Source organism: Schistocerca nitens, chromosome 1 (genome assembly GCF_023898315.1).
Source record: "Schistocerca nitens isolate TAMUIC-IGC-003100 chromosome 1, iqSchNite1.1, whole genome shotgun sequence".
Taxonomy (NCBI): Eukaryota; Metazoa; Arthropoda; class Insecta; order Orthoptera; family Acrididae; genus Schistocerca; species Schistocerca nitens.
The window spans coordinates 2,030,644-2,045,055 of NC_064614.1; the positions used below are offsets into that span (position 1 = coordinate 2,030,644).

At 45.0% G+C, this 14,412-nt stretch overlaps 1 protein-coding gene across 2 annotated transcripts in view; it reads left to right on the forward strand.

Moving 5' to 3' along the window:
- The window catches only part of LOC126240361 (lysosomal alpha-mannosidase-like), a 253,628-nt gene that overhangs the window by 209,833 nt on the left and 29,383 nt on the right, over positions 1 to 14,412 (forward strand). The window lies entirely within an intron of this gene.

Sequence of the window (14,412 nt, forward strand, 5' to 3'; positions counted from 1 at the left end):
ACAGAGTACAGAGTCAGTATTTTCAACACATATGAATATCCTCCTGTCAAACATGTGCAAAAGTAAATGTATTTGTTTGTATAGTAAATGTAGTTGTTTGTGTTTGCTTCTCCACTGTTGTCACAAGTGGAAGGCAATTTATGGCATGAATGCTAGTCCCATATTTCCAATCCCTCAGCCATTTGCTATTCTTAACATGCAACCATTTAATAGTACTTTTCTCTATTGCTGTCTTATAACCCTGAATAAGTTGTAGTCTCTGATAATTTAATTTTAATTATTTCTAATTATTACATGAGACTCTGCTATTTAGGAAATTTAAAGCCAGTTGTAAATATTACCTAGCAACAGAGATTTTACTAATTCTACCGTCTTGGTCTACTTCACTACATATTTGTGTGTTGCTATTGAGCTACCCTTCCCTTCGGGCATGGATCCAGACTGACTATTCCTAATTCTCTACTATCGAACATTCAATCTAAACTTTTCATTTATATACATTATTACAGAAGAATATTAACTAAAAATTAAGGAAATAATAACTTCCTAACTAATTATGATAATAATATATATGCACATGTAGTAAATGAACATCCTGAAGCGACCTTGAACCTTGCCTGTATTATATAATTGCTAATGTTGCAGAAAAAAGAAGCATAAATGCAGTTAACTCTGTTAATGAAGCCATGTGCTCAGCGTCCATTTCGTTACAAGATCGAACATGTCCAACTAAGGAACTGATAGAAATTAACTACTGCTATTGCAATATACGTGTGTTTAAAGGTGTTTCGTGCATTAAATGCAGGACTGTTTATCATTACAGCTGTACAAATGTTAGCGAAAAGCAAAAAATCTGGCTATGTCAAAGATGCTTAGACAAAGAAAAGGTCAAACGTTTAACAGTAAAGACGAAGTTATCTCGATGATATTCGACGAGTTTCAACTTCTCCAACATCAATATGATGCATTACTGGAAAAATACCTACAGAGTGAACCTGGAATACGTAACACTCACACTCTTCTTTCTAATTCAAAACAAAATACAGTAACTAATAGTCCTAGAGTGCACAATTTGAAACCAGCAACCGTTAGTGTCAATATTCCGCCAAAAAACAATACTGCTGCAAAAAAAGGCACAACAGGATGGAGTGGAACGTCCTTCAACTGCACAAAAACAGTTACTGGTAGTCAAATGATTCAGATCAAGCATAAAAACAATATACTGCTGTTATCTGATAGTCATGGGCGTGGGTGTGCGTCACTCTTAAATGCATCTTTCAATTACAGCACGTCAGCAGTAGTAAAACCAAATGCATGCTTTGGAAATGTTGTCAGGGAAGCAGTCGAACTCTCCAGGGGCTTCACTTTGGATGACTTAGTGGTAGTTATTGCAGGTTTTAATGACAGTAACAGAAGCACAGCAGTTTTTAAAACGAGTGTACAAAGATTAATTTCAAGAATGCGTCATACTAGGCTGCTACTGTGTACAATCCCATACAGATATGATAAGCCAGAAAACAACTATATGGTGTACAATCTTAACTGTATTATAATGGACCTGGCATCTCCATGTACAAACATCACTGTAATCGACTTGAACCAACTTCTACATAGAGAAGACTACACAAAACATGGGATGCATCTCAACGCAGAAGGAAAACAGAAAGTACGCAAAACTATCACTACTTCTGCTAGGTGCACATGGAGGGCAACATTGACAAAGGTAGCTACCTCCTCAGTAAACTGCAGTCATATGATGACACCAGTTTTGGGACAGGGTGTTCATATGATAAACAGAAGTGACACTGTTATCCAGTCCACTTCTCAGCAGAGAAGAAAGTCACCAGAAGCTGTCAGAGCACCAACTACACATATAAACAGAAGTGAAACCATAATCCGGTCCACTTCCCAGCAAAGAAGAAAGTATCCAGGAACTGTCAGCACATCATCTACACAAATAAATGTCATGTTGTCATCTCCAGGTCAAATGGGCCAGTTAAAAGGAAGTTTTCAGTCAGTGAATAACAACATTCAAAGAGCAGATGATTTAAATGTAAGTGTTCAGTCAGTGAGTGTAAGCAATCAAGCTGTAAAAGTGAGAAAAGAAAGTACGCAAGACATGAGTGAAAACAAACAAGCTACTGTACACGCATCTTCTAGAGTGAGGAAAGTTCCACAGAGGAGCACTGATTTTTTATGGATGGCACCAGGGAAATCATCTCGTCATCATCTGGATCCAACACGATCAAGAAACTAACCAGAGATGTAAGAACACAATCAACAAGTGACAGAAGAATGTACAAGCAAAGTGAACAAACTGATATACTGCTACAGAGGAATCCAGACCTACCCCTTTATGAGGATGACTCTGTTATTTGTACATATAAATATCAGGTCATTAAGAAACAAAACTGATGACCTGAGTTTTTTGTTAGGAGTGAACAAGAATATTATATTATGTATCAATGAACACTGGTTAAGTGAAGACCAACTGCAGTTATATGTACCCCCAAGCTTTGATTTACTAACACGTTATTGTAGACCAACACACAACTATGGGGGAGCCTCTATATATGTCTGTAGTCTTGGATTACAGCACCCTTAGCATTAATGATTACTGTATAGAAAATGTAGTGGAAATAGCAGCAATGTTACTGCCCATGTTAAAAATCATAATTGTGTCTGTATACCGCACACCTGATAATGATGTTGAAGTATTTGCACAGGCCTTACAGAAACTGATACTATACCTCAATAAGTGGCCTCAATATAGGATTATAATTTTTGGTGACATAAATCATGATATAAGGCAGAACACACCTAAAGAACTTACTCTTCTGAATATGCTAAGATCACATGACCTGCACTGCATTAATGAAAACCCAAAAAGACAGTCTGCCTGCCTCGATAATGTAATCACAAATGATGAGACAAATCAGTATGAACTAGGGCTATTCAATACTCATTTTTTATCATACCATAAAGGCATTTTCTTAAAATTGATAACAAAAGAGCCAGCATCTGTCTCCAATAAAATTAAGTACATTAGGAATGAGAAATCTGCCAGAAAGTTAAGTACATTAGGCTTGTGAATGAAGAGAACATTGATAACTACAGAACACAAATAAAGATGACATTCTGCTGGAAAGTAATCATATTGAAGAAGCATTTACATTATTCATTAGTGCATTGTCAGATACATTTAAAACTTGTTGCCCTAAAGTAATGAGAAAAAATAAGGAAACTTTGAGGAAACATGGTCTCACATCAGTGCATAACTGGTTCACACCTGACCTACACAGGCTCAGAACTCTATTAATGATTTCCTATGACAAATCAAAAAATAGTGAAGCCAAAAAAGCAAACTACATAAGTTTGAGGAACAAATACAAGGCAGAAATTAGGTTAAGCAAGTGCAAGGCAAATGATGATTATATTAACAAGTCTCAAAATAAATGCAAAGCAGCCTGGACTGTTATCAAGACTCATCTGGGTAGAAATAAGGATGTTAACAAAAATAACTCATGTGATACTTGTATCAGACCGGATGATTTCAACACCTTCTTCATTAATGCTGCCAGTATGAATAACAGTGCTGCAAATGAACATATCCATAAATGTGACAACAACCATACCTCAAATAATATAAATTCATTTCTACAAAATTTTGAGGATATGGTTCCTGTGTTTAAATGGAAAGAAGTAAAAGTAACAGATATTAAAACTGCAATAGCAAAATTAAGTTACTCAAAATCAGAAGACATTTATGATCTCTAATTACGTAATTAAAAAAATAGCAGATGTAATAGCACATCCAATCTGTTCTCTTATGAACCGGATGTTTGTCAGTGTCTGTTTCCCTTCATCCTTAAAAATGGCAGTTGTTACTCCACTGCACAAGAAAGGTGACAAGTCTTGTCCTAATAATTACCATCCAATCTCCCTTGTACCCATCATATCAAAAGTAGTGGAATACTGCATACAGCTCAAAATCAGTCAACATCTGTCTGTGAATTTTATTCTCAGTGACTCTCAGTATGGCTTCAGGTCTGGCCTGTCAATGGCAAAAGCAGTCGAAGATGTTGTTTCATACATACTGTCATCATTCGAATCAGAATTATCAGTTAATGCCCCTCTTGTGGACCTCAGCAAGGCATTTGACTCTGTCAGTCACAGGATACTACTAGAAAAACTGCACTACTAAGGTATTAGAGGCTCAGAACTATCTCTGATCAGATCCTACCTGAGCGACAGAAAATAAATTGTGCATTTTAACAATATGAGGTCAAATGTCTTGGATATCATGCAGGGTGTACCACAAGGCTCTGTGTTTGGACATTTACTTTTTATAATATTTATTTATTTTATTTATTGTTTTTTTTTTTTGCATGGAGACACCAACTGGTGTCTTTTGCAAACGTCATAGCATTTTTTTACAAGTTTAGTACAGTCATATATACATATGTGATTACATATACATGATACAAATGTACCATTGTACCTAATAAGGCACAATATTGGGTGTTACATCGTACCTATTACAAATATTCAGATTTTACACACACACACACACACACACACACACACACATATATATATATATATATATATATATATATATATATATATATATATATATATATATATATATATATATATATATATATATATAAACAAAGATGAAGTGACTTACCAAATGAAAGTGCTGGCAGGTCGACAGACACACAAACGAACACAAACACACACACAAAATTCAAGCTTTCGCAACAAACTGTTGCCTCATCAGGAAAGAGGGAAGGAGAGGGAAAGACGAAAGGATGTGGGTTTTAAGGGAGAGGGTAAGGAGTCATTCCAATCCCGGGAGCAGAAAGACTTACCTTAGGGGGAAAAAAGGACAGGTATACACTCGCACACACACACATATCCATCCACACATATACAGACACAAGCAGACATATTTAAAGTTTGGGCAGAGATGTCAGTCGAGGCGGAAGTGAAGAGGCAAAGATGATGTTGAATGACAGGTGAGGTATGAGTGGCGGCAACTTGAAATTAGCGGAGATTGAGGCCTGGTGGGTAACGGGAAGAGAGGATATATTGAAGAGCAAGTTCCCATCTCCGGAGTTTGGATAGGTTGGTGTTGGTGGGAAGTATCCAGATAACCCGGACGGTGTAAAACTGTGCCAAGATGTGCTGGCCGTGCACCAAGGCATGTTTAGCCACAGGGTGATCCTCATTACCAACAAACACTGTCTGCCTGTGTCCATTCATGCGAATGGACAGTTTGTTGCTGGTCATTCCCACATAGAATGCATCACAGTGTAGGCAGGTCAGTTGGTAAATCACGTGGGTGCTTTCACACGTGGCTCTGCCTTTGATCGTGTACACCCTCCGGGTTACAGGACTGGAGTAGGTAGTGATGGGAGGGTGCATGGGACAGGTTTTACACCGGGGGCGGTTACAAGGGTAGGAGCCAGAGGGTAGGGAAGGTGGTTTGGGGATTTCATAGGGATGAACTAAGAGGTTACGAAGGTTAGGTGGACGGCGGAAAGACACTCTTGGTGGAGTGGGGAGGATTTCATGAAGGATGGATCTCATTTCAGGGCAGGATTTGAGGAAGTCGTATCCCTGCTGGAGAGCCACATTCAGAATCTGATCCAGTCCCGGAAAGTATCCTGTCACAAGTGGGGCACTTTTGTGGTTCTTCTGTGGGAGGTTCTGGGTTTGAGAGGATGAGGAAGTGGCTCTGGTTATTTGCTTCTGTACCAGGTCGGGAGGGTAGTTGCGGGATGCGAAAGCTGTTGTCAGGTTGTTGGTGTAATGCTTCAGGGATTCCGGACTGGAGCAGATTCGTTTGCCATGAAGACCTAGGCTGTAGGGAAGGGACCGTTTGATGTGGAATGGGTGGCAGCTGTCGTAATGGAGGTACTGTTGCTTGTTGGTGGGTTTGATGTGGACGGACGTGTGAAGCTGGCCATTGGACAGGTGGAGGTCAACATCAAGGAAAGTGGCATGGGATTAGGAGTAGGACCAGGTGAATCTGATGGAACCAAAGGAGTTGAGGTTGGAGAGGAAATTCTGGAGTTCTTCTTCACTGTGAGTCCAGATCATGAAGATGTCATCAATAAATCTGTACCAAACTTTGGGTTGGCAGGCCTGGGTAACCAAGAAGGCTTCCTCTAAGCGACCCATGAACAGGTTGGCGTACGAAGGGGCCATCCTGGTACCCATGGCTGTTCCCTTTAATTGTTGGTATGTCTGGTCTTCAAAAGTGAAGCTGGCTAAGGTAATGAGGAAAGAGGTTTTAGGTAGGGTGGCAGGTGATCGGCGTGAAAGGAAGTGCTCCATCGCAGCGAGGCCCTGGACGTGCGGGATATTTGTGTATAAGGAAGTGGCATCAATGGTTACAAGGATGGTTTCTGGGGGTAACGGATTGGGTAAGGATTCCAGGCGTTCGAGAAAGTGGTTGGTGTCTTTGATGAAGGATGGGAGACTGCATGTAATGGGTTGAAGGTGTTGATCTACGTAGGCAGAGATACATTCTGTGGGGGCTTGGTAACCAGCTACAATGGGGCGGCCGGGATGATTGGGTTTGTGAATTTTAGGAGGAAGGTAGAAGGTGGGGTGCGGGGTGTCGGTGGGGTCAGGAGGTTGATGGAGTCAGGTGAAAGGTTTTGTAGGGGGCCTAAGGTTCTGAGGATTCCTTGAAGCTCCGCCTGGACATCAGGAATGGGATTACCTTGGCAAACTTTGTATGTGGTGTTGTCTGAAAGCTGACGCAGTCCCTCAGCCACATACTCCCGACGATCAAGTACCACAGTCGTGGAACCCTTGTCCGCCGGAAGAATGACGATGGACCGGTCAGCCTTCAGATCACGGATAGCCTGGGCTTCAGCAGTGGTGATGTTGGGAGTAGGATTAAGGTTTTTTAAGAAGGATTGAGAGGCAAGGCTGGAAGTCAGAAATTCCTGGAAGGTTTGGAGAGGGTGATTTTGAGGGAGAGGAGGTGGGTCCCGCTGTGATGGAGGACGGAACTGTTCCAGACTGGGTTCAATTTGGATAGTGTCTTGGGGAGTAGGATCATTAGGGGTAGGATTAGGATCATTTTTCTTCGTGGCAAAGTGATACTTCCAGCAGAGAGTACGAGTGTAGGACAGTAAATCTTTGACAAGGGCTGTTTGGTTGAATCTGGGAGTGGGGCTGAAGGTGAGGCCTTTGGATAGGACAGAGGTTTCGGATTGGGAGAGAGGTTTGGAGGAAAGGTTAACTACTGAATTAGGGTGTTGTGGTACCAGATTGTGTTGATTGGAATTTTGAGGTTTTGGAGGGAGTGGAGCTGGAAGTGGGAGATTGAGTAGATGGGAGAGACTGGGTTTGTGCGCAATGAGAGGTGGTTGAGGTTTGCTGGAAAGGTTGTGAAGGGTGAGTGAGTTGCCTTTCCGGAGGTGGGAAACCAGGAGATTGGATAGTTTTTTGAGGTGAAGGGTGGCATGCTGCTCTAATTTGCGGTTGGCCTGTAGGAGGATGCTCTGAATAGCCGGTGTGGATGTGGGAGAGGAAAGATTGAGGACTTTTATTAAGGATAGGAGTTGACGGGTGTGTTCATTGGCTGAGTTGATGTGTAGGTGAAGGATTAGGTGGGTGAGGGCAATGGATTGTTCAGTTTGGAACCGGTATAGGGACTGATGGACAGAAGGGTTGCAGCCAGAGATGTGAACTTTAAGTGTGAGGCCTTTGGGGGTTATGCCAAATGTCAGACAAGCCTGGGAAAATAAAATATGCGAGCGTAATCTGGATAGGGTGAAGGCATGTTTGCGGAGGGAATGTAAATAAAACTTAATGGGGTTGTTGTGGGGGTGTTGAGAGGGTGACATGGTATTGAAGGTGGAAAGTTTAACATGAGGTTGAAATGAAAATGAAAGATAAAAATATATGGGGAGAGATAAAGGTGAACAAGAAAGCAACTGGAAATCTGGTATGAAAAAAGGCGAAAAGTGTTGGTTGAGTTGATCCTGTGGTGAACTTGGGTTGGTAGACAGCGATGTGCATAAAGGTTAGGTGGTTGTGTTGCCGCTAAAACACGTTAAAGGACGGAGAAATTCGGGAAAATTTCGAAAAAACGTATTAAAAGGAGTGGTGTTGTGGTGAAAGATTACGAAAACGGGGCTAAAAATTGTCTGACGAAGAAATAATGACGTTAAAACCTGTGGGGAGCGGCTAAAATGATCAGTGATGGGCGAAAAACGGAAGTGGAAATAAAGTGAAAGTTATTAGAACTGGCCGAAATGGTTGTTTAATACGTGAAAGCAGCTGTTATTGAACTAGAAACGGTGGATTTTATAGCAGCGGTAGTGTTGAAAGCGGAAAATAAAATTTTTTTGGTTATGGTTTCGGCCTCACACTTAAAGTTCCCATCTCTGGCTGCAACCCTTCTTTCCATCAGTCCCTATACCGGTTCCAAACTGAACAATCCATTGCCCTCACCCACCTAATCCTTCACCTACACATCAACTCAGCCAATGAACACACCCGTCAACTCCTATCCTTAATAAAAGTCCTCAATCTTTCCTCTCCCACATCCACACCGGCTATTCAGAGCATCCTCCTACAGGCCAACCGCAAATTAGAGCAGCATGCCACCCTTCACCTCAAAAAACTATCCAATCTCCTGGTTTCCCACCTCCGGAAAGGCAACTCACTCACCCTTCACAACCTTTCCAGCAAACCTCAACCACCTCTCATTGCGCACAAACCCAGTCTCTCCCATCTACTCAATCTCCCACTTCCAGCTCCACTCCCTCCAAAACCTCAAAATTCCAATCAACACAATCTGGTACCACATCACCCTAATTCAGTAGTTAACCTTTCCTCCAAACCTCTCTCCCAATCCGAAACCTCTGTCCTATCCAAAGTCCTCACCTTCAGCCCCACTCCCAGATTCAACCAAACAGCCCTCGTCAAAGATTTACTGTCCTACACTCGTACTCTCTGCTGGAAATATCACTTTGCCACGAAGAAAAATGATCCTAATCCTACCCCTAATGATCCAACTCCCCAAGACACCATCCAAATTGAGCCCTTCCTGGAACAGTTCCGTCCTCCGTCGCAGCGGGACCCACCTCCTCTTCCTCAAAATCACCCTCTCCAAACCTTCCAGGAATTTCTGACTTCCAGCCTTGCATCTCCATCCTTCTTAAAAAACCTTAATCCTACTCCCAACATCACCACTGCTGAAGCCCAGGCTATCCGTGATCTGAAGGCTGACCGATCCATCGTCATTCTTCCGGCGGACAAGGGTTCCACGACTGTGGTACTCGATCGTCGGGAGTATGTGGCTGAGGGACTGCGTCAGCTTTCAGACAACACCACATACAAAGTTTGCCAAGGTAACCCCATTCCTGTTGTCCAGGCGGAGCTTCAAGGAATCCTCAGAACCTTAGGCCCCCTGCAAAACCTTTCACTTGACTCCATCAACCTCCTGACCCCACCGACACCCCGCACCCCTACCCTCTACCTTCTTCCTAAAATCCACAAACCCAATCATCCCGGCCGCCCCATTGTAGCTGGTTACCAAGCCCCCACAGAACGTATCTCTGCCTACGTAGATCAACACCTTCAACCCATTACATGCAGTCTCCCATCCTTCATCAAAGACACCAACCACTTTCTCGAACGCCTGGAATCCTTACCCAATCCGTTACCCCCAGAAACCATCCTTGTAACAATTGATGCCACTTCCTTATACACAAATATCCCGCACGTCCAGGGCCTCGCTGCGATGGAGCACTTCCTTTCACGCCGATCACCTGCCACCCTACCTAAAACCTCTTTCCTCATTACCTTAGCCAGCTTCACTTTTGAAGACCAGACATACCAACAATTAAAGGGAACAGCCATGGGTACCAGGATGGCCCCTTCGTACGCCAACCTGTTCATGGGTCGCTTAGAGGAAGCCTTCTTGGTTACCCAGGCCTGCCAACCCAAAGTTTGGTACAGATTTATTGATGACATCTTCATGATCTGGACTCACAGTGAAGAAGAACTCCAGAATTTCCTCTCCAACCTCAACTCCTTTGGTTCCATCAGATTCACCTGGTCCTACTCCAAATCCCATGCCACTTTCCTTGATGTTGACCTCCACCTGTCCAATGGCCAGCTTCACACGTCCGTCCACATCAAACCCACCAACAAGCAACAGTACCTCCATTACGACAGCTGCCACCCATTCCACATCAAACGGTCCCTTCCCTACAGCCTAGGTCTTCGTGGCAAACGAATCTGCTCCAGTCCGGAATCCCTGAAGCATTACACCAACAACCTGACAACAGCTTTCGCATCCCGCAACTACCCTCCCGACCTGGTACAGAAGCAAATAACCAGAGCCACTTCCTCATCCTCTCAAACCCAGAACCTCCCACAGAAGAACCACAAAAGTGCCCCACTTGTGACAGGATACTTTCCGGGACTGGATCAGATTCTGAATGTGGCTCTCCAGCAGGGATACGACTTCCTCAAATCCTGCCCTGAAATGAGATCCATCCTTCATGAAATCCTCCCCACTCCACCAAGAGTGTCTTTCCGCCGTCCACCTAACCTTCGTAACCTCTTAGATCATCCCTATGAAATCCCCAAACCACCTTCCCTACCCTCTGGCTCCTACCCGTGTAACCGCCCCCGGTGTAAAACCTGTCCCATGCACCCTCCCACCACTACCTACTCCAGTCCTGTAACCCGGAGGGTGTACACGATCAAAGGCAGAGCCGCGTGTGAAAGCACCCACGTTATTTACCAACTGACCTGCCTACACTGTGATGCATTCTATGTGGGAATGACCAGCAACAAACTGTCCATTCGCATGAATGGACACAGGCAGACAGTGTTTGTTGGTAATGAGGATCACCCTGTGGCTAAACATGCCTTGGTGCACGGCCAGCACATCTTGGCACAGTGTTACACTGTCCGGGTTATCTGGATACTTCCCACCAACACCAACCTATCCAAACTCCGGAGATGGGAACTTGCTCTTCAATATATCCTCTCTTCCCATTACCCACCAGGCCTCAATCTCCGCTAATTTCAAGTTGCCGCCACTCATACCTCACCTGTCATTCAACATCATCTTTGCCTCTTCACTTCCGCCTCGACTGACATCTCTGCCCAAACCTTAAATATGTCTGCTTGTGTCTGTATATGTGTGGATGGATATGTGTGTGTGTGCGAGTGTATACCTGTCCTTTTTTCCCCCTAAGGTAAGTCTTTCTGCTCCCGGGATTGGAATGACTCCTTACCCTCTCCCTTAAAACCCACATCCTTTCGTCTTTCCCTCTCCTTCCCTCTTTCCTGATGAGGCAACAGTTTGTTGCGAAAGCTTGAATTTTGTGTGTGTGTTTGTGTTCGTTTGTGTGTCTGTCGACCTGCCAGCACTTTCGTTTGGTAAGTCACATCATCTTTGTTTTTAGATATATTTTTCCTACGTGGAATGTTTCTCTCTATTATAACCATATCATATATATATATATATATATATATATATATATACACACACACACACACACACACACACACACACACACACACACACACACACACACTGCTCGAAATGGAAAAAAGAACACATTGACACCGGTGTGTCAGACCCACCATACTTGCTCCGGACACTGCGAGAGGGCTGTACAAGCAATGATCACATGCACGGCACAGCGGACACACCAGGAACCGCGGTGTTGGCCGTCGAATGACGCTAGCTGCGCAGCATTTGTGCACTGCCGCCGTCAGTGTCAGCCAGTTTGCCGTGGCATATGGAGCTCCATCGCGGTCTTTAACACTGGTAGCATGCCACGACAGCATGGACGTGAACCGTATGTGCAGTTGACGGACTTTGAGCGAGGGCGTATAGTGGGCATGCGGGAGGCCGGGTGGACGTACCGCCGAATTGCTCAACACGTGGGGCGTGAGGTCTCCACAGTACATCGATGTTGTCGCCAGTGGTCGACGGAAGGTGCACGTGCCCGTTGACCTGGGACCGGACCGTAGCGACGCACGGATGCACGCCAAGACCGTAGGATCCTACGCAGTGCCGTAGGGGACCGCACCGCCACTTCCCAGCAAATTAGGGACACTGTTGCTCCTGGGGTATCGGCGAGGACCATTCGCAACCATCTCCATGAAGCTGGGCTATGGTCCTGCACACCGTTAGGCCGTCTTCCACTCACGCCCCAACATCGTGCAGCCCGCCTCCAGTGGTGTCGCAACAGGCGTGAATGGAGGGACGAATGGAGACGTGTCGTCTTCAGCGATGAGAGTCGCTTCTGCCTTGGTGCCAATGATGGTCGTATGCGTGTTTGGCGCCGTGCAGGTGAGCGCCACAAGCAGGACTGCATACGACCGAGGCACACAGGGCCAACACCCGGCATCATGGTGTGGGGAGCGATCTCCTACACTGGCCGTACACCACTGGTGATTGTCGAGGGGACACTGAATAGTGCACGGTACATCCAAACCGTCATCGAACCCATCGTTCTACCATTCCTAGACCGGCAAGGCTACTTGCTGTTCCAACAGGACAATGCACGTCCGCATGTATCCCGTGCCACCCAACGTGCTCTAGAAGGTGTAAGTCAACTACCCTGGCCAGCAAGATCTCCGGATCTGTCCCCCATTGAGCATGTTTGGGACTGGATGAAGCGTCGTCTCACGCGGTCTGCACGTCCAGCACGAACGCTGGTCCAACTGAGGCGCCAGGTGGAAATGGCATGGCAAGCCGTTCCACAGGACTACATCCAGCATCTCTACGATCGTCTCCATGGGAGAATAGCAGCCTGCATTGCTGCGAAAGGTGGATATACACTGTACTAGTGCCGACATTGTGCATGCTCTGTTGCCTGTGTCTATGTGCCTGTGGTTCTGTCAGTGTGATCATGTGATGTATCTGACCCCAGGAATGTGTCAATAAAGTTTCCCCTTCCTGGGACAATGAATTCATGGTGTTCTTATTTCAATTTCCAGGAGTGTATATATAAAGATGATGTGACTTACCAAACGAAAGTGCTGGCAGGTCGATAGACACACAAACAAACACAAACACACACACAAAATTCAAGCTTTCGCAACAAACTGTTGCCTCTTCAGGAAAGAGGGAAGGAGAGGGAAAGACGAAAGGATGTGGGTTTTAAAACCTCTTTCCTGATGAGGCAACAGTTTGTTGTGAAAGCTTGAATTTTGTGTGTATGTTTGTATTTGTTTGTGTGTCTATCGACCTGCCAGCGCTTTCGTTTGGTAAGTCACATCATCTTTGTTTTTAGATATGTGTCCCATCTACTCAATCTCCCACTTCCAGCTCCACTCCCTCCAAAACCTCAAAATTCCAATCAACACAATCTGGAACCACAACACCCTAATTCAGTAGTTAACCTTTCCTCCAAACCTCTCTCCCAATCCGAAACCTCTGTCCTATCCAAAGGCCTCACCTTCAGCCCCACTCCCAGATTCAACCAAACAGCCCTCGTCAAAGATTTACTGTCCTACACTCGTACTCTCTGCTGGAAATATCACTTTGCCACGAAGAAAAATGATCCTAATCCTACTCCTAATGATCCAACTCCCCAAGACACCATCCAAATTGAGCCCTTCCTGGAACAGTTCCGTCCTCCGTCGCAGCGGGACCCACCTCCTCTTCCTCAAAATCACCCTCTCCAAACCTTCCAGGAATTTCTGACTTCCAGCCTTGCATCTCCATCCTTCTTAAAAAACCTTAATCCTACTCCCAACATCACCACTGCTGAAGCCCAGGCTATCCGTGATCTGAAGGCTGACCGATCCATCGTCAATCTTCCGGCGGACAAGGGTTCCACGACCGTGGTACTTGATCGTCGGGAGTATGTGGCTGAGGGACTGCGTCAGCTTTCAGACAACACCACATACAAAGTTTGTCAAGGTAACCCCATTCCGGTTGTCCAGGCGGAGCTTCAAGGAATCCTCAGAACCTTAGGCCCCCTGCAAAACCTTTCACCTGACTCCATCAACCTCCTGACCCCACCGACACCCCGCACCCCAACCTTCTACCTTCTACCTTCTTCCTAAAATCCACAAACCCAATCATCCCGGCCGCCCCATTGTAGCTGGTTACCAAGCCCCCACAGAACGTATCTCTGCCTACGTAGATCAACACCTTCAACCCATTACATGCAGTCTCCCATCCTTCATCAAAGACACCAACCACTTTCTCGAACGCCTGGAATCCTTACCCAATCTGTTACCCCTTGAAACCATCCTTGTAACCATTGATGCCACTTCCTTATACACAAATATTCCGCACATCCAGGGCCTCGCTGCGATGGAGCATTTCCTTTCACGCCGATCACCTGCCACCCTACCTAAAACCTCTTTCCTCATCACCTTAGCCAGCTTCATCCT